At 45.2% G+C, this 21,013-nt stretch overlaps 1 protein-coding gene and 1 pseudogene across 7 annotated transcripts in view; one reads left to right on the top strand and one right to left on the bottom strand.

Annotated features, from left to right (window-relative positions):
• METTL15 (methyltransferase 15, mitochondrial 12S rRNA N4-cytidine) overlaps positions 1-21,013 on the bottom strand; it is a 1,712,973-nt gene that overhangs the window by 1,675,475 nt on the left and 16,485 nt on the right. The window lies entirely within an intron of this gene.
• On the top strand, positions 5,645-7,422 carry LOC138504756 (protein ENL-like; annotated as a pseudogene).

Here is a 21,013-nt window from a genome sequence, read left to right as displayed (position 1 = left end):
TTATGATCACTACTTATGCAGCTTGCTTGGCACCTGACAAATTTGAGAATCAGTTGGGAGATTGATTTTAACTTGCACACAGGGTGACCTAGCAGCTCCCAACTTAGAATATATTACCCAGCAACGCAGACTCCGTTTAGATCATACTGGATGCTGGGCATTCTGAAACATTCTCGTGTGTGTTGTGATGAATCCTAGGGACCCCTTACTAAAACCCTGCGTAAATTCTCCTCCCAAGTGGCCAGGGGGAGGCAGATGCTTCCTGATCCTGACCTTGGGGCTGGTGTACTTCGGGAGGATCACCTGGGAGGAGACAAGGCCAAGGGTGGTGAGGAGATCCTGTGGAATGAGAGGAAGTATGTGTCCTTTAAAAGGGGACAACCTTTTAAAGTTGCCAAAGCATGTAATGGCCTATTGTCGTTATGATTTATCTGAACCACATATAAAATCTGTGGCTAAAGGCATAGGTGACATAAAACCTGAGCAAGCCTGAAGAACAGAAAGATCATTTGAGGCACCGAAGGATAACAATTCTCTTTACTCCCAAAGGTATAATGGAAGGGAATTTAAAAATGTCACCTTAAATAAATGGTCTTCCTCTTTAACAATGAAATCTAATGGTTCGTCCCTAAATTCCTTTAACGAAAATGAATCTACCACTAAAAACAAGAAGTGGCCAAAAAGAGTCGATTTTGTTGTTAAGGACTACAAGTCCCATAATCCCATAAGTAAAGGGAGGAGGTAGAAGGCTGAATAGGCATGTTGTAGTAGTAGTAGTAGTAGTAGTCGTCCGGCAATTAAGCCTGATCGTCCAAACCAGGAGCACGCTGAGGGACTCATTTTTCTTTATGTATTTGATGTGTAAGTGTCAGGGTCAGATATCCTATGTTGGAGTGTTTTCCTTCAGTTTTGATAGGCAGGGAAATCCTCGTCAGAGTAGGGATAGTGAGACGGTTGATAACATTTATTATATAATAAAATGGCATATTTTGAAAAATCATCCAAAAGTTGTCTGCCTCGCATTTGACCCATTACACCTGTTGGGAAGGAACCAGGGTCCTCCCGCACCCCAAAGCATTTTAGAGTTAGGCAAGACCTCTTTTAGGCGCTATAAGGGACCAGGGGAAGGGGGGGCATTGGGAAGGCTCTTTTATACAGATATAAATCACATATACAGACATGGCCAGGCATTGGAAAAAAGGCAGTTATTGTTTAAATATAAAACACAAGTAATTATTAGTTGGATATATTTGTAATGTCAGACCTTATGCAATTGTAAAATCTTAGCACGGTAGATACAAACTCTCTCCTGGAAAGAATGCAGCCTGTGCTAAAAATGGACCCCAGGCTTCCAATGTGTTTGTGCTAGCACTAGCAGCACGAATTCACGCACCAGCCGTTTACTGTGCGTCAAGGGTTCAGGCAGGCTTTCTGGCCGACAAAATACAGGATGGGACAGATTGTAAAAAGAAATGTGTAAAACTACAGGGCGCAGATAACATTAGCAGGAGGAGTGAAGTATGGATTGAATGAATGAAAATTGTGTATAACAAATGTTTAGGTTTTACTGGGGCTAGGCCTCAAGGTTTGTAAAAGTCTGCAGAGCTGCAGTGTGTTTCTATGTAAGGTAACAAAATGTAGAGCTGCATGTTCTGACAGAAATTGCTGACAATGAAGAAAGGAAGACTATGGAGCATCCCTTGTATCAAAAAGGATGGATTGGGATGGAGCCATAGCCTCTATCCAGTGATGCCACAACAGCAAGACTGACTATATAAACTGCTGCCTGGCACCAGTTTGGGAGGAGAAAGGAACGGATGAGGGACAGGATCAGACCGTTCAGGTAGCAGAGTCCTTTGCTACCATCCTCATTTTTGTAAGATTAAACTTGTTATCCTTACAAGATAGACTCTTGGCCTTACTTCCCTAGAGGGGTGTATATATTCTGGTGGGAGTGTAAATAGGGCTACCCTTACAATTAGGTCCAGGTGATCTCAGTTAAGGCCCTATACTTTGCGAAGGCCCAGGCCAACTACCAGGAAGGAGTCACGCCCATCTACAGAGACCGGTCCCCCATAATCAAAAAAACATGCGTTTCCTGAACGGTTTTAGTAGGAGCCATTTTAAAAGAAATCCTCTTTGCTCACTGAAGCAGGGCGTGGCTCCAGAGAGAAAGACAGGCCAGTAATGGGACTTCGTAACTGAGGAAAACTCGAGTGAACACACACATGCGAGTATACTCTTGAAAGAGATAAAAACAAGGTTCATGTATGTATGCCAGTATGTTGGCATGAAAAGAAAGTACGAGGTCAATAGATTGACTAGGACATTTGCTGATGTGTTATGTAAAGATTGGATCGAATTTCAGGTGATGTATTAAGGAGGTGGGTTATGTATTGAAATTGTTGCATATTTCTGATTTTCTACTTTTTATAATGGAAAAAGGGAGCCTCCACGTATAAAGACTGAGAAAAAAGGGAGCCACAGTGTATAAAGACTGAGAGGAAAGGGAGCCTCAGGGTATAAAGACTGAGAAGTAAGGGGTATTCAGCCATAATAGGTTGAGAAGGTAGTACCACGCATTATTCTTTTATGACGATAAAAGCCATGGGATCCTCAGCATATTAAAAAAAGCTGGGAAGAAGGTATTACATGGATCTAAGGAAAATAAGTAGTGGCTCAGTATAAGGAATGGGCCTGGATTTTAGTCAATTATTTTTGTATATTTTCTCTTGCCGTCTTTTGTGGTAACAATGGAAGGAAGGTGGATGAGGGAGAGAGGGAGAGAGAGAATAAACAAAGTTCAAAAGAATAAAAGGGGTGGGGGAAAAAGTGGGTTGATCTGTATTTTTGTACAAGTAGCAGCATGCACAGCATAGTAGCAAGGTCTCAGTGAAAAATTAGGGATGCGCACAACATTATGGGGGAAGAAACCCCCCCAGAAAACACATGCATAAGGCCCTAACACTGTATTGTGACAGGATAGATCAGTATCATAAACAATGGGTATTGGAAACCAAGGAAGGGAGGGTTCCTGCTCCTGGCCAGAGCAGGGCTCCCATAACACAAACATGCTAGAATAAATGTCCATCTTTTTAGCAGCAAAATATAAAGGGAAACAATTACAAAAAAGAAAAGAGATTCTAGAACTCTGACGATTATTCGAGGATATGGAAGATCAAGAAGATGAAACAGAGATCCAATGTAAGGGGTTATACAGCGTAACGCATAAACCTGCAGTAGGGTATACAAATCCAGTCTATAAGCCTCCAGTGGTAGAGAGAGTGTCAACAACAGGATTATCTGGATTAGCAACTTGGGGAGGGGTCTAACTAAGGGCTTTTGCACCTCCACCTCCATATAACCCATCCACAAGTGCTGACATGCCTGTAGCATCAGTGTAGCCACGGGGTCCACAAGCAGATATAAACAACGCGTTAAGAGCGTTACGGGGAAAGGTTAGTCAGTTTACAAGAACATGAAGAAGTATCACCAGAAATAAGGGTAGCAGTGCAGAAAATAGGGAATTAGAAGTCAGGAGATGTTTTGGTTAGGTTCAACCCAGGGCAATAAAAAAAAATGTTTGTGTTGAAAAAGATGATGGGGAAGAGGATATGGACGGTCCTGGCACAAGAAGTCGAACCAGCAAGGCAAAATGAAGGGGAAGATCAAGGTGGTAGAGATAATGACTAGGCAGAGCAAGAAAGAGATCAAGGAGAAGAGGCGGCGAGAAAGCCGTCCGCGCCACAGGAGGCAGTGAGAAGGGATAGACCAGATTCAGGTGGTAGTGCAAGATCAGAAACATATTTTAAAAGGGGATGAAAACAAAATAGACATGCAGATGCCTCTTATACATAAAGGAGTAGGGATAGCGCAGTATGTGTATTGGCCTCAAATGGACACAAATAATTTGATTAAAGCTCTCCCCAGCTTACAGCCGGAGCCAGTAAATGGATCTATGAATTTGAATAACAAACAGCAGGAGTAGCTTTAGCACTAGGAGACCTCAAGAGTTTACTGGTCTCCATAGTGGGGGACCAGGCTGGGGACATATGGACAAGGGCTGGGTACCCTGGGATACGTCTTGCAGATAATGAACATGATGGAGCAGCCTTTAATGAAGTAAGGGTGAGGGTATGGGATGGCCTACGATGGATGTACCCAGATACCCCCGACTTACATACTTTAATGCAGTGCACAATGGGTGATGAGGACCCAGTTAAGTTTATTATTAAGTTACAGGAAATGTGGACATTTGAGACAGGAGGGCAATGGGACCACTCTGTACCATTTTTCTATTTTATCGTAAAGAGGGAATTACCAAAAGAGGTCCAGAAGGCGCTAAATAAAATTGGGGAGTTGAAGCGAAAGGGTGGGCAGAGATACAAAATATAATAGTTCACCATTGTAAGAGAATCAACAAGCAGGACAGGGAGACCGCCCAGAAGCAGCAAACAGATGAGGCAAAACTAGTGAAAAAGAAACTAAATAAGGTTGTCGTCCCGGCACCAGTGACAGCACCGGTTCAGGGGGAAAAGGACAGGAGACACTCAACAAATTGTGAATGCCACAATTGCGGCACTATGGGGCGAAAGAGGACCGGGACAATGCGGTTGGGGGGGGGGGGTCAAACGTACCTCAACCCACAGTGGCAGTATTAAGGAGCATGAAGGGGAAGAGGAGGATTTTGAGGAGCAAGAGCAGGAGGCTTTGGAGGGATAGGGCCCCGGGGAGGAGGGTTGGGAATATCATCGTGCTGGCATTGCGGGAGATGGGGGCATGTCGCAAGGGAATGCAGGAATAGGCCTGGGGTGGGATTTAATTATGAGTCATCACCTCCTGGGCAGGGATTCCAAGGGCCCCAAGGAATGGGACACCAGCAATTTGGGCGAGAGTCAAAATCAGTTCCCTTGTGGGGCTCACCGGCAAGGGCAACAACCGCAGCAGGGTGAGGGAACACAGTTTAACAGGATGGCAGGTGAACAGGCACCCCGTTCCAAGGAGTTACAATGGCAGGGGCAGCCCTTTTTCATTCCCCGGGACAAATACATATTCTGATTAGGACAGCCCTCAGAGAGCACTCGCGTGTCCAATCCCATTGACAACCGCACACCCTGAAGAGGAGCCCTTGGTGAAGGTGGAAATAGGAAACAAGCAATTTATATTTATGGTAGTTTCAGGTGCAACTAAATCATGCATTGTAGAGGGGAACTTTCCATTATCAGGTAAAACTCTTGACACGCAGGGATTCTCTGGGGCTATTTCTACGGTTCCCTGATAACTTGTTGGGTAGGGATTTGCTCAGTAAACTAAATGTAACTAGATCATTCACTGATCAAGGGGTAGTGTGTTCCACTCCAGGGATGTGTGTGGCTTGAGCAATGGTAATAATCAAAGCAATAGCAAGGGAGTCAGTAGTCTGGAGTTCGTGTGGTCCCGGACATATTTGTCTATGGTATCAATGTACTAGCAAAAGCAGTGCCTTAAATTGCGACAAAATGTTGGCGAGTGCCCCCAGATTTTCTTTTTCTGACCCATGGTGCCACCCGAGATGGTGGCAGGGACAATATTGTCATTAGATTTGCAAGGGCGGGAGCAGTGAAGGGAGCCCCGGGGAGCGGAGCTGAGCAGCCCTGGGAGGAGGGGCTCCAGCAATGGACAATCAGTGCACAGTACAAATGAAGCTGGAGCTGGGACACCGAGCCCAGTTACGGAAGAAAGTTACCACTGAGGGGTTTACCCATGATTGGATGGTATTTGTCCACGGTCCAGAGCAATGTGATATCCAGCACTATGTGGAGAAGGTAGTCTTTCGGCTGCATGAGAGTTTCCCGAAACCTAAACGAGATCCGTCTGGAAATAAGAGTGAAAACAATTATGAACTCCTATATCTTGGGAGGAATAGAACTCCTTACACAAATCATGACACTTGGAAAGGTAAAGACTTCTGTGACTCCCAAAGTGTGCAAAGAGCCGCCCTACAAAGTGGAGGAGTCAGGGTACGCCGGCTTCATTATGAACATTGAGGTCTACTTTAAGAACAAGGAGGAGCCTAAGAAAGTTTGCTTTACCTACAACCTTTTCCTTAACTTGGAAGGAAACCCACCAGTCAATCACCTTCGCTGTGAGAAGCTGACATTCAATGACCCTACCAAAGAATTCAGACGGAAACTCCTGAAGGCTGGAGGGGTGATGGTAATGCCAGAAGGAGCTGAAACCATATCGAGGCCGAGCCCGGATTATCCCAGGTTACCCACAGTCCCACTCTCTGCATTCTCGGACCCGAAAAAGACCAAGCCGTCTCATGGATCAAAGGATGTAAAACCAGACAGTGGAAACGTATCGAAACCCCATAAAGTAACAAAGGAACAAAGAGAGAGACCACAGAAAGACTCGGAGAGCAAATGCTTCTCCAAAGACAGTGAGCGTGAACAAAGCAAGCCTTCTAAAGATTTGTCTCAAAAACCTGTTGAACATAAACCTCCCAAAGAGGAAAAGGCCCCTTCCAAAGCTGCATTCAAGGAACCAAAACTTGCCTTGAAAAAGACCAAGCTAGAGAGCCTCTCAACAAAGGGAGGCCTGTCTCCACCACAGGAGTCAAAGTCTTCCAGCAAAAGGCCACCCAATGTTGAATCGCCAAAGTCTAGCGCCAAAAAACTGAAAAAGAGCAGCTCCAAAGGAATGAAGACATTTTCTGCTACCTCCCCCCGCACGGCTTCATCCTCCTACCCAGAGAAGAAGCCCCCCAAGGAGAAAGTGATTGCCAAACCAGAGAAGATCAAACCTGAGGCAGAGATTGAGCTCAAGAAACCTGTGGATGAGTCCAACTCTGAGGATGAGGCCTCTTCCAAATCTGAATCCGGTCCAGTCCTTCCAACTCCAGTTCCAGTTCCGACTCCAGTTCAGATTCAGATTCTGAACCATCATCCCACAGCCACAGCCAAGGGCCTCTTCGATCGATGGTTGAGCGTCTGCAGTCCCAGGAGTCTGATGAAGACGATTCCTCCTCTGGTGAAGAAACTGTTGTAAAAGCCAATCCTATCACCAGAGAATCCAGACCAAGTCTAAGTGACAGTGACAGCGACACAAGTGAAGACTCCAGCCACCCTGATCGGGAGCCACCAGCCCCCCCAGAAAATGCCCCCTGCGAACAATAAGATAGTTGGCAGGAAGAGCCCTGAACCTTGTAGCAAGCCTGAAATGATCTTAAAGAAGGGTGCCTATGACAAGGCAAACACAGATGAGCTGGTAGACCTTCACAGACGATTGATGGCACTACGGGAACGCAATGTACTACAGCAGATAGTAAATCTGATCGAGGAAACTGATCATTTTAATGTTACGAATACGACTTTTGACCTTTTCTCTTTGGATGAGACGACTGTCCGCAAACTGCAGAGCTACCTGGATGTGGCGACATGACAAGTGGCCCCAGAAATGGACCTAGTTTTCAATTTCAATTCCCTTGTCCGAGTACCAGGAAAGAGACCGGTGGAGCTTGGCCTTCTATAACCTCTCGATTCACCCAAACACTGGCTTAGAGAACTGCCATGCTCTGAATACAGAGCGAACTGCGCTTTTCATTGTAGGCATTGAGTAGGCACCCTCGTTGCTCATGCTGCATTTTCCTACCTGCGCAGGAAGACTTGAACACAGGCACTGAAGAGGACACCTGAAAAGAGCTGCTCCCCACTACAAAGTGAAATGCGATTTTTGTTTTAGGAAATGGCTATCGTCTTCAGAACACTTACATTTCTGCCTAAGTGTCTGCATAAGAGCGTTATCGGTACAGGTCCTCCCAAGAACATTTCTCACAATCTTAAACGTTTGGTAACTCATTCCCTGCAAACAGAATGAGTGTACGTTCTGTGTAAACCATTGTCCACCCGGTCGAGTTACCAGAGGGCCAGAAATGCAACTAAGGAGAAAAACACGTTTACACTTTGGTCAGCTACTAAGCAGCTGGTTAGGTGTGCGTTTCTTCGCTAGGAGTCGCAAACAGGCATCTTATGGGAGGTGGGAAATATTCCCTATTGACATGGTTTATGGTCTCCAGCCGCTGTTCGTTCCATGCTGTGTACATGGTGTTATATTCTATTTTAACTTTTCTGAGCACAAAGGACTGAAAGAGAACAAATCTGGCTGGATGTCATGTTGTGCAAGGACCGTTTTTCTCATTTCACATCCATTGACTTGCCTCACTGTTCAGTCCTCTTTAAAGTCAAATAGGACTACAAACTGTAAGCTGTATATTTTATATACATTATATATATGTATGTATAAGAAGGTCCTAGTTGGGCTTGAGATTTTAAGGGTGTTTGTTTTTTTATGTGAAGAGGGGAGGTTCAAGGAAGATTTTTATTTTTACGTTTGATATGCCTCGGACAGTTTTTGAAAGATAATGAAGGCTGCATTGGGGGATATTGGAAGCGTTTTGTAGTGTGACAGACTACCTTGTATCACTTTTGTTATTCAGTGTTTTGAACACCTTTGCCAAACCTGTTAACGGTTTTTGTTACTTACCAGCCCTACATAGTAATTTCAGAAGCAACAATAAACTGTGCTGGGAGGGGTGGGGCAGTGGCAAGGGTCAAATGACAATGGAGACATGCAAATAATGGTCCTGTTTGGGGAAGATCAACACAACTGTTTTACATAGGCATGCCTAGAAAACCTAAATGGACTGAAGAGGTACTTTTGTCCACTGGTGACAAGTCACTTTGCAAATCGGAATCCTCGTGACATGCAAGTTTGCTTTGCTGCTTAGTGCACCTATTTGAACTGAGTAACAGTGAGCACAAGGTATGCATTTGTAGACATCAATTGTTGAGTTGAAGTCCGATCTTGTCTAGGTTACATTTTTCTTACAGAATTACCTGTAAAGTTTCTAGGTCTTTTTTTTATTGTTGACCAATGTATTTAAAGAGCGGTTACTAAATTAAACCATTCTATGGTATTGAGCTGCCAAAAAAAAAAGAAGATTTGCAAGGACTGGTAGTGTCAGACAAACAGTAGTGTCTGGTTGGAACAGACCCAGGCGGGTGCGAGTCAGAAAACGTTGTAAAACCTTTCTTTTTGATGCTTAAATCCCCACTTGTGCCTTAAGATCACTGGCTTCCCCTTAGGATTTGTTAGTCGCCATGACCCATGGTGGCTACTTTCTTCTCTCCTCTCTGGTATTTTAGTGTTATGTGTGTTTGTATTTGTTTATGTAAGCGCCCTGAGACCTTTGGGTGAGTGATTGCGCTATACAAGAAATTCCTTAGTTAGTTAGTGCCCCCTGATGGCAGTGGTGACCCGGTCTTTATTTTTTTTTATTTTTTATTTTCTTTTAGGAGGAAATGCGATATGTGGCAGCACAATTATGGACTATTAAACCACATGATGTTGGGTTATTGATAGATGTGACCCCAGTAGAGATTACATTGACGTCAGGAGTAGTACTCTCGAGGGTACGGCAGTACTCTTTGTCAAGAGAAGCACAGCAGGGGATAAAAGGCACTAGTCAGGCTCTATTAGAGCAAGGGATCATTGTGCCATCTACGTCCCCAAGTAATACGGCTATATACCCAGTCAAGAAAGCAACAGAGGGTAGTTGGAGGATGATCCAGGATCTACGTCCTCTTAATGACGTGGTGCAGAAGGAGTTTCCAGTAGTTCCAAATCCAGTGACAATCCTATGTAGCATCCCAAAACAGCGACATACTTCACAGTGGTGGATCTGAAGAATGCATTGTTCTCAATCCCACTTCACCCTGATTCATGGTTACTCCCTGCATTTACACATGGTCAACGGCGCTTCGAGCACACTAGATTGCCTCAAGGGTACTGTGAAAGGCAAGTATTTTCAATAGACTACTGCATGCCGACTTGGGAAATATTCAGGTGCCTAGCACAATCATCCAGAATGTGGATGATCTGCTGGTATCTATTGAAAATGAACAACAGTGCAGGAGGGATTCAGTTGAATTATTGCAATTGCTGGCTCACAAAGGGTACAAGGCAGATAAAAAGAAGCTACAATACTTGGGGAACTCCTTTCTGCAAACAGGAAAACATATTACCAGATAGGGCGGCAGCAGTACACGCCAACCCTAAGCCCAGTACCGTCAAGGAAATGCAGCAGGTTTTGGGCTCATGCAGTTATTGCTATTGCAGGGCATAGATCCTAGTCTATGCAGCCTCCACAAGGCCGCTGTTACAAAGTCTCAGAGAAGGACAGAAAACAAACAATGGTACATTGGAATGGACTGAAGAAATGACTAGAAAAATTGAGGGCTTGAAAGAAGCCATTTGCATGGCCCCTGTTTTAGCAACTCCGGATTATACAGAGGAGTTTTATTTTTTTTTCCCACTCTGATGGATGGCTTGACAGCAGTGTTGACCCAAAAGAGCACAATGAGCCACAAGCCACTGGCTTATTATAGTGGAAAGCTCGACTCAGTCATGCAGGGACAGTTTGCGTGCGAACATGCACTCACAGCGGATGCATTTGGAATACAGAAAGGTTCCACGATTGTCATGGGGTGCTCTGTTACCTTATTTGTGGAACGTTCACTATTTTGGAAAGATCTAAATTGGCCCTGAGAGCTCAGAGATCCTATGCATAGGAGATTATAATATCCAAACCTCATATTCAAATAGTAAAGTGTAGGACGGTGAATCCTGCCACATTTTTGACAGAGGCATCCACTGATGATGTCCTTAAAAATGCAACTCTGCTACATACGAGGGTGAAGAGGAGGGTAAATCTAAAGCTAGAGACAGTGCATTGACAGAAGGAGAGATACTATGTTGATGGGTCATCAACAATTGACCAGGAGACGGGACAGAGGCACACAGGGGTGGCAGTGGTGTGCGGTAAAGGGAGCATGAAGTTCTGATCATGAATAAATAACCTATGCGTTATTCCGCTCAGGCAGTGGAACTTGTTGCTTTCATTGTCATTGAGGCAGGGAGAGACTCTCAAGGGCAGTGTGTCACCATCTACTTAGACTCGGCATATGTCACGACAACAGTGCATGCGGGTCTGTCTCGATGGAGGGGGAAGAGGGTTTTGGAGGGTAGATGGCTCTCCAGTGCAGCATGCAACGCTGTTGGAAGAACTGATTGAAGACTTATCATGGCCCTCCACTGTGGCAGTCATCAAATGCGCTGCCCATACTAATGCCACAGATGAAATCTCCAAGGGCAACGTGGCTGCAGACCAGGCGGCCAAGTTGGCAGCCTATCTCACAGATACAAAGTTAACAGAATGTACAGTGACCACCCCTGTAAAGAGTGAGACCACAGTTCCATACACAGCATTGCCCAGATCACAGATTATAGAGTTGCAAGGGAAAGCGCCTGAGGAGGAAAAGGAGCTATGGTTGCGGAGGGGATGCAAACAGTCTCCCACTGATTTATTGTGGAGGCAGGAGAGTTCTAGGAAGGTGGCGATTCCCCAAGAATTACTCTCTGGCATTTGAGCAACTCCATTTCCCCTCCCACAGCTCCAAACAACATATTGTGGCAGATATTCAGGAGGAATGGTTTGTACCAAACCTCCAGGATACCATTTTGAAAAAAAGCAATACACTGTCTGGCATGCCAAGGTTTCTGCACAGGGATGACATTACGAACATTAAGAGGTACATTACCATGCCGTTCCGTGAACTGCCTATAGATTATGCAGATATGGAGGAAAGGTACAATGGATATATATACCCTATTGTGGTTGTTTGCCCCTTTACAGGTGGGTGGAGGCAGGACCATCTGCACACCCAGATGCAAAGTGTGCAGCACGGTTCCTGGTCAGAGAGTTGTTTCCACAGTGGGGCGTGTGTGAAGTATTGAGATCAGATAATGGCACACATTTCTTTAATGCGCTATTGCGCATAAAACATCGAATGCGCTCAATTTACCACCCTCAGGCTAATGGAGTTGTGGAGAGGATAAATGGGCTTTTGAAGAATAAACTGTCAAAATGATGTTACATGTTGAAGAAAAACTGGGTACACCGTTTGCCCTTGTCCCTCTTCAGTTTACGCACACAGCCTAGCAAGGACCACCATTTGACACCACATGAAATAATCACAGGTAGGTGCATGCAGACCCCATATCCCATGTGAAGAAAGTGTCCGATTGTTAAGAAATGAACTATCAGTGCTGGTCAGTTCCCACATTCACAATCTCCTAAGGACAATGAAGTTGTCCGTACTGATACGTTCAGGGTTCCCCCTCCCGACAATGCCCTGTATCCTTGGCGCATCGGGTATTTGTTACAGCCCGGACCAGTTTCTCTGAACGTGTGTGGTTACCTTGGAAACTAGGACGCTTTTCATCCTCTCGTGGTCACGTGCAGCGTGGTATGCGATCACGTGACACACGGCTCATAAGCGGTTTCAGGAAGAAGCCCGGCACTTCTAGTTGAGTCAATTTCGTTTCGAGAAGCTGCTCTTGGTTACGTTTCCTGGTTTCTCGATTCTGGATCTGTCTTACAGATTCTGTCCCTCTCTTGCCCTTTGATTTGTTGTTCTGAAATTTTCCCTTACGAGTCACGTTCTTGCCTGGAATTATGGAACCCTGCCTGCCGTACGGACCTTCCTTCGGATTGCCCTCGTCTGTTTGGACTTGATTGCCAGTTGCCGACCTAATTTTCTGCTGTACGGACATTCTTTGGATTCTATTTGCCTGCTCACGTTATTCATTCATCTGGCTGCTGAATTGCCGGGAGGCTTGCATTTCCATTATACTCGGCGACCAACAACTTACTGTGTATACACCTCAATCAGCGAAAGACATCAAAGCGACAGTGTATCAGTCTCCATGTTTGAACATGGATTCCTCCGGAACACCTGCCGATTGGGACTAGAGACTGGCCATCCTAGGGCTTAGGCGTCCGTGTGTCGTCGGGTTTAGCTTTTCCTCCTCTGGCCAGAGAAGAACGTTTGAATCTCTACATGGTGGTAAGCCTTGATTTCCTCATTTTATTAATTTTCTGAATGTCTGCTAGACATTTTTTTTTCTCATTCTTTCTACCTGCATTCTTGCCTCTTACCATCCTGTATATCCACAGGACAGATCTTGTTGTTTATAGGTTATCCTTTGTTTGTGTGTTAACTTTGTAAATGACCTCCTTAAATATCTCTATAGGTCACAGCTATGCTAGGAATAATTTGGTTCATCGCTTCAAATCAGAACACTCTGCACTTGGAATATTGCTGGTTCGTCGCGCAGGCCCAGATGTCCCGCTGATCTCCTTCTGGTCAGTCTCCCAATTGGTGTGTGTGGTTTTGTTTACACCCAACTGGTACATTGTCTTGAGGGATTCCACGGCTACACAACAAGGTCAAGGCTGTTGGATTCCTAACACCGATGCACATCAAGCAGTGACATTACTAGAAGAAACATTTAGGGAATATTTAACAGCACTAACATGGGCTATCAAATATATCTCTCAACTGATTGCGCAACCCATGATAGTGTGTTGATAGAAAAATCCCAGGTTTCAAGATCCTTATGCAGTGTTCTGTACTCCTCTCACGGTCAGCGTAAAGGAGTTACGGTATTGAGTGCATCTCTCAGCTGTCCGAAGAGCACCTCAGACAAGGCAAAGTTCAATCAAAAGAGTAAGGACGTAATCAAAGAAGAATAAATTGAGCAAAGAATCCATGCCAGGGTGGTTTTATGTTTTTATCTTTTTTCAATTTTTTTGATATTTCAAATTTTGAAGGTCCAGAACCCACTCGGCCCTGGTGGGAAAAGGGTCTCTTCCCTCTGCTCCCTCTCTATCTCTTTCCCTCGCTCTCCCTCGTTCCCCCTCTCTCTCTTTCTTGGTAACCTTTTTTCTCCTCTCCAGGGATAAGCAAGGATGTCTGACCGATGTGTTCAAACCTCTTATGTAGGGATAATGTTCAAAAGAATGTAATTTGTTCTAGGAATTATGCATTATGTTTTTTATTATTATATTGTTTTGTGTGACACAGGTCGTGGTTGTTGGAGTGTATGAAGGTGTGTCTGTTATATGGGATGGCCATATAAAGGGGGTGGATGGACAGTTGGAAAATAATACTAGTATGAATAGGTCTATGATAAAAAAAAGAATTATGAATGACGTAGGATTTATATAAGGGGTTGGGCTTTGACGCTATTTCTGCTATTCAATATTTAGAATCATCCAACAGCTGGTACTCCTATATGCGTACTGCAGGAAAGAATGTGATCAATGAAAGCGGTTACGTGTGTGCACTTATCCCACATACGCCTGGGGCACCTAAGGTTTTAGTTCCAGATCCAGTCCCAATTACAGTGTCACAATGCCTGGTACATCTTGCACTATGTAGGATAAAGGACACATTCCAGGCACGTAGCTTACAGTTGAGGAGCATTGATCTAGACCCAGCGCTATGCAATGGCAGTACAAAACACAGAAAGGGTCTACAAGCACCATATTTTTCCTTCGGAGGTCACTCGCATGTCAACGGCAAATGGCAGGGCACAACAGTGACGTGCCCGGCTGTTCTGCTCAATTTATGCTTAGTTCAAAATGGCGCGGGCGCGATGCATTCTGGGAGTGCTCGCAGCCATGTTGGATATTTACTTCAGCAGAATGTGTGCAGCCTTTCACTGCGGAGTGAAGTGTTAGATTCACAGTGCTGAGACAAACATGCTTTTTCAAACTTGGTAGGCAGTCAAGGCCATTTCTGCTGGGAAAAGCTAACGTTGTTATGACTTGCTACTGTTCTCCGTGGAGCATGTTTTTTAGACCAGGGAGGCCCTGCGTTTCTTGGGGGGAGTGCTCGATTGACCCAGCTGGCAACCGACGGCTGTTCCTCAACTGCACAGGTGCAATTCCAGAAGGTTCGAGAATCAACTCCTTTTTTTGGAGTCAGGGTCAGGTGAGACTTCAACCACAGAAGGACGCTCCGTCTGGCCTTCCTGTGAGCTGTAGCACTCTCTTCCTGGCTGCCCCCCGGAGTCTTCCAGCCGCTTCTGGACGAGAGGGCGACAAGAATTACGCTCACAGTGATGCATTTCTTTTGACTTCTTTCCATGTTCGTTTTAGGAGTTATTTCTATGTACTTATAATCTTTGAATAAATAGCCGTAAAGAGCTGATTAACTTGTAAAGAGTGCGTGGCTGTGAGTTATTGTGTCTGTCTGTTTCTGAATTGAAGTATTTGCTCTATAATTGCATTGGTGATTTATGGTAGTTCCGTGCACTTTTCAGACGAGAGCAATACACCGGCAGAAGGACTGATCGAGTACAGCAAAGAAACAATAGCCTAAGTAGAGAATGTGTGCGCAAATATGGTCCCAATACATCACAAGGCCAACATTGAATGCAACAATGGAGAAGCCAGTGCGAATACATAGAGACAGACTATGAACTTTGCTTTAGCAATAAACAGTGCAACTACACTCTTGTGATCCTTGATATGACGAAAGGTACAACAGAAGTGATGGATTACTACTGGGTTTGTGGCCGACAAGCCTACTTACACCTCCCACCATCCTGGAGGGGTAAGTGTTCACTGGTCAACCTGCACTCAGTGCTACTAGTAATCCTGGAAGAACACCTGAAAGGAGAAGAAATACCTGTCAAGGTGCCAACAGTCACTCCAGCACCTAAAGAAGCAGAAACTTGCAGCTCACACAAGAATTTCGTATGCTGCCAGAAAAGGGAATGATTTCAATAATTTCAACAGCGGAGAAGAAAAAAGATCAAACTATGCCTCGAGAAACTCTTCCGCACTGTTCAGAGGAATACCTGACCAGTATCAACGTTTTAGCTCAGCAGAGACTTTCTTTACATCTTTTTTGGCTCCTAGGGTACAAGCAGCTGCCAACGCCAAGTGGGTGCAGATCATCCGGTGGGAACTAGTCCAGCTGGCCAATGAAACAGAATGGATTCAACGCCATGAAACTAGTGCTCTGTGCATTGAGACTCATGACGATGCAGAACCGCTACATGCTAACAGCCATAGGAGGAGTGTGTAAAAAGTAGGGAAGCAGCTGCTGGCACTTTTGTACCCCCGTGGGATGCTGAGAATGGGTCACTATCCCACGTCATTGAGGCAGTGCACAATCTAGGTGTTCAAATGAAGAAAGAAGGTGGAGTTCAGAACAGGGATTGGCTATCTCTTGCCTTTGATTGGGTCCTGTCATGGCAGGGGGCAGCAGTAAAAATACTGGGGCCCGTTATCGTATTCTTGTTGGTCCTCTTCTGCACATGCCAATTGGGTCTCCGATGTTGTCTCAATATAGCTCCTAATAGTGCAAAGATAATGTTATCAATTGGGGGATCTAAAACATCTTGTAACACAATAAACAGCGAAACTCAAACTAATATTTCTGGGGTTGTAGATATGTTGGGTGGGGGTGAGTTTGTTATTGTATAAGTAACGAAAGGGGGGAATGTTAAGAAGGAACCAGGGTCCTCCTGCACCCCCCCCCCCCCCCCAGTGCTTTAGAGTTATGCAATCCCTCTTGTAGGAACTATAAGGGACCAGGGGGAGGGGTGGTACTGGAAAGGCTCTTTTATGCAGTTATAATCACATACACAGACATGGGCAGACACTGGATAAAAAGGCAGTTATTGTTTGAATATAAACCACAAGTAATTTTTAGTTGGATAGGTTTGTAATGTCAGACCTTATGCATTTGTAAAATCTTAGCACGGTAGATGCAAACTCTCTCCCAGAAAGAATGCAACCTGTGCTAAGAATAGACTACAGGCTTCTGCAGTGTTCGTGCTAGCACTAGCAGTACGAATTCACTCGCCAGCTGTTTACTGTCCGTCAAGGGTTCAGGCAGACGTTCTGGGTGACAAAATGCAGGATGGGACAGATTGTAAAAATAAATGTGCAAAACTACAGGGCCCAGATAACATTAGCAGAAGGAGTGACATATGGATATAATGAATGAAAAATGTGTATAAAACATTTTAAGTTTTCTTGGGGCTAGGCCTCAAGGTTTGTAAAAATCTGCAGCGCGGTTCGATGTAAGGTAGCAAAATGTAGAGCAGCATGTTCTGACAGAATTCGCCGACAATGAAGAAAGGAAGCATTTGGAGCATCCCTTGTATGGATGAAGGATGGATTGGGATGGACCCATAGCCTCTATCCAGAGACGCCACTACAGCAAGACTGGACTATATAAACTGCTGCCTGGCACCAGTTTGGCAGGAGAAGGGAACAGATGTGGGACAGGAGCAGACCGTTCAAGCAGCAGAGTCCTTTGCTACCAACCTCATTTTTGTAACTTGTTATCCTTACAAGACAGACTCTTGGGCTTACTTCCGTAGAGGGGTTTATTTATTCTGGGGGGAGCGTAATTAGGGACACCCTTGCAATTACCATATAGAGCGTTTCTGTGTTCATCCTTATTCAATGCAATCCATTCTGTTGTCTGAGAAACCAGTAGATGCTTGCAAAGTTGACTTGGTTAGCGGCCCATACTTCAGGGACATGTATCCCGATTTCCAACAAAAGCACAGTTTATAAAGTGGGGGGGTGACCTCCAATTGATTTTTCAATACCATTTCATGTAAACGGCCTTCCAGACTTGGAGCCCAATGAACCAGCACATTCGCCTTTACTCAAATAAAGCAGGACTTCAGCAGCAAATAGACGTATTGTTTCCACATAATATAAAGTGAGGCAGTTCCACCAACCCTCAAAAGCAGGCTCAAATGGGAAGCAGACACAGGTAGACAAATCAATGATTTACATGGAAGAATATTTGTAGTTATACCATTAAAGTTTCTCTAAACACTAGATTCAAATTCATACAATTAAAGAAACTGCATCAGGCTTACATTTCTCCAGCCAGACAAATGAAGTCGGACCCCTCAAATACAGGCGAGTGTCCAAAATACTGTGCAGAAAATCTATTTCCCCCCCCCCCCCCCCCATTTAATTTCGTCATGTGTAGTAGTTCAACAATGTCTACAATTCTGCTGCATATGGCCGAGATCCTTGATGAATGTAATTTCACACAAACCCTTATGCTGCCTGTTGGGTAAAGTGAATGGATTCTCGAAGGGCTCCTACAGATTGCCGTGTATTCTTTTGCTCCTCGTCAAGCGTTCTATCCTTAAATCTTGGATTAATGGCACAATGCCCTTGGAACAGAGCAGGATAAAAGACTGTCTGGTGTGAATTAGAGTCACATTTGTGTGATGCAATAGGAATATTTTTTTATTTATTTAAATTTATATAGCGCGCTAGCAGCCCATGGGCATTGAGGCGCTGTTACTTGCAAGAGCTTAGTTACAGGAATAGTGACATTCAGTGGTACATTATGAATTCTACAAGGAATAAAACTGATATTTTGGTTGGTACAGTTAGTCATTACAATACAGTTTATGCAGTAGGAACATATGCATATGATATGGATACCACTGGTGCGGTGCAACTTATGTGAATAAGATGGTTTTCATGGTTTTTTGGAAGGCACTGAGGGAGGACTCTCCTCGCATTTTGGGAGGTAGGGCGTTCCAGTGGGTGGGTGCGAGATATGGGAAGCTGGATCCGCCTGCTCTAGCTTTTTTTACTAATGGCACAGACAGCATGTTTGTATATGGTGATCTGGTTGGCCTAGTAGAGGAGACGGGGTGGATCCTTTGAGAGAGGTAGTCAGGGGCAGTAGGGTGAATGCACTTGTGGGTCAGAGTCTGGAAGATGATTCTTTGTTTTATTGGGAGCCAGTTGGCTAGTTTTCTGGCCTCTGATATGTGTTCCCTTTTGGCAATGCCTTTGGCTGCCCGGAGAGCACTGTTCTGTATGATTTGTAACCTCTCTAGGTTTTTGTTGGAGGTGCCTAGGAAGAGTACATTACAGTAGTCAAGCCTAGAGCCAGTGATTGCTCTGGCTATGTTTGTGCAGTTTTCTTTGGAGAGAAAGAGCCTGACTGCGTTGATTAGTTTGGCATGATATGCAGCCGCAGAGGCTATAGTGTTGACTTGTCTATCCATGGATAGGTTATAATCCAAGTAGACTCCAAGGGTTTTGACTGATTAGGAGACAGGTATTTTGATGGAATCTATGGTGAAATGGCTGAATTGGGAGTCTAGGTTTTTCAGCATGTCGGTGAATCCTACCAGGAGTAGTTCAGTCTTGTCGGAGTTGAGGCATAGTCCATTGTCTGCCATCCAGGCTTGGATGGTGTTGTAGAGGTTGTTGAGGGTCATGGAGTCAGTGTCATAGTCGCCAGTGAGGGTGAGGAGAATCTGTGTGTCGTCGGCGTAGTTTGTGTATGAAATGCCCATGGCGTTGAGGATGAGGAAAAGGGGTTGTGTGAAAATGTTGTAGAGGGTGGGTGAGAGGCAGGAGCCTTGGGGCACACCTTAGAGTATGATAGTTGGTGATGCGGATGCTAGGTCAGAGAATACTTGCATGGTTCTGTCTTGAAGGAAGGAGGTGATCCATGCTGTGGCTTGAGGGGAGAATTTGGCAGTAGAGGAGAGGTGGTGGCATAGGACGTCGTGGTCAACGAGGTCGAAAGCCGCGGATAGGTCAAGTAGTAAGAGAAGCGCAGGTATGCCCATGTCTCTGGCATCGTCCATCTGGATTTTCAGGTCAAGTAAGGCAGTTTCAGTCCCGTGTCTGGGGCGGAAGCCAGATTGGCAGAGTCCTAGGAGTTTATTCTCTTCAATGAAGTGTTGAACCTGCAGGTAGGCTGCTTTGTCCAGTATTTTGAGGAGGAACAGGACAGTGGTGATAGGTCTATAGTTGTTGGGGGATGTGGGGTCGAGAGTTGTTTTTTTTAAGAGAGGGCGGACCAAGGCTTCCTTGAGGGAGGCGGGGACTTTCCCTGTGGCAAATGAGGCGTTTACAAAGGCTGTAAGGAAGGGAGCAAGCGCTTCAGTGCAATCTTTGATAACGGTGGCTGGGCAGGCATCACCTTTGCAGTTGGAAGGTTTGATGTTCCTCATTATGTTGATGATGTCTTTTTCTAGAACTGGTTTGAATGAAAAAAGGTTGAGGGGGCTCCGGGGCAGGTGGTGGGATAGGGGTGTGCGTGTTGGGTAGGGCTTGCTTGGTGGCCGATATTTTGTTTTGGAGCAGGCTCAGTTTATTTTTCATGGCTTTTGTATATCATCACACCGGGCTTTGTCTTTGGTGAAGTTCTGGGGGGCAGGGGTAGGTGTCTCTAGCTCCCTGAAAATGGCAAAGATTTCTTTTGGTGCTGGATTGGGCTTCCGAGATTCTAGATTCAAAGGATTTGGCCTTTGCTTGGGTGGTTGCTTTTTTATATTTGGTGGAGCAGGATTTAAAGGTCATTTTGTCTTTGTCAGAGTGGGACATTTGCCACTGAGTAAGAGCAGCCTTTTTTTTGTTGCGGAGCGTGAGGAGCTCCGGGGTGAACCATGAGTTGGAATGAGTGGTAGGTTTAGACTTACAGGGTTTAAGGGGGCAATGGAGTTAATAGCTGTTTTGATGGCAACTTCTTAGGCTGTAGCTAGTGTTTCTGGGTCAGTGGAGAAAGGGGGTCTGAAGGCTGGGCCTTGGAGGAAGGGCAGTAGCCTTTCCTTAGTGAGCTGGCGGGAGCTTCTGGCGAGGCAGGGTAGCAGTGGTTGGGGGGGTGGTGGAGCAGGTGGTGAGGATGCTGAAGGTGATGTGGTGGTCTGACCATGGGGTGGGAGTGTTCCCAGTGATGATGAGTGGGCAGTAATGTTTTGCGATCCAGTCGAGAGTTCTGCCCTGGGTGTGGGTTGGGCTAAAGATGGTATTATTGTAGCCCAGAGCCTTGAGGGCTGAGTCAAGGGATTTGGCTGCTGGGTCCTTACTGTCCAGAAGACCTAGGTTAACGTCCCCAAGGAGAATGGCTTTAGATTGTTTTTTGAGGTTGTCAGAGAGGAGGTGGATGAGAAAGGCTTGGAAGTCACCTTTTGGGCCTGGGGGGCGGTAGACAATGTGGACAGCAATGGTACATTGGGGAGAGAGGTTGATTTTGACTTGGAGGTAGTCACTGTTTTGCAAGGATTTCTCTACCTTCCTGATAGAAAAGCAGGCTTTGTCAATGATTGC

The sequence above is a fragment of the Ambystoma mexicanum genome, chromosome 11 (assembly GCF_040938575.1).
Source record: "Ambystoma mexicanum isolate Mex_15411 chromosome 11, UKY_AmexF1_1, whole genome shotgun sequence".
Taxonomy (NCBI): Eukaryota; Metazoa; Chordata; class Amphibia; order Caudata; family Ambystomatidae; genus Ambystoma; species Ambystoma mexicanum.
This window is presented reverse-complemented; position numbering and strand designations above follow the sequence as displayed.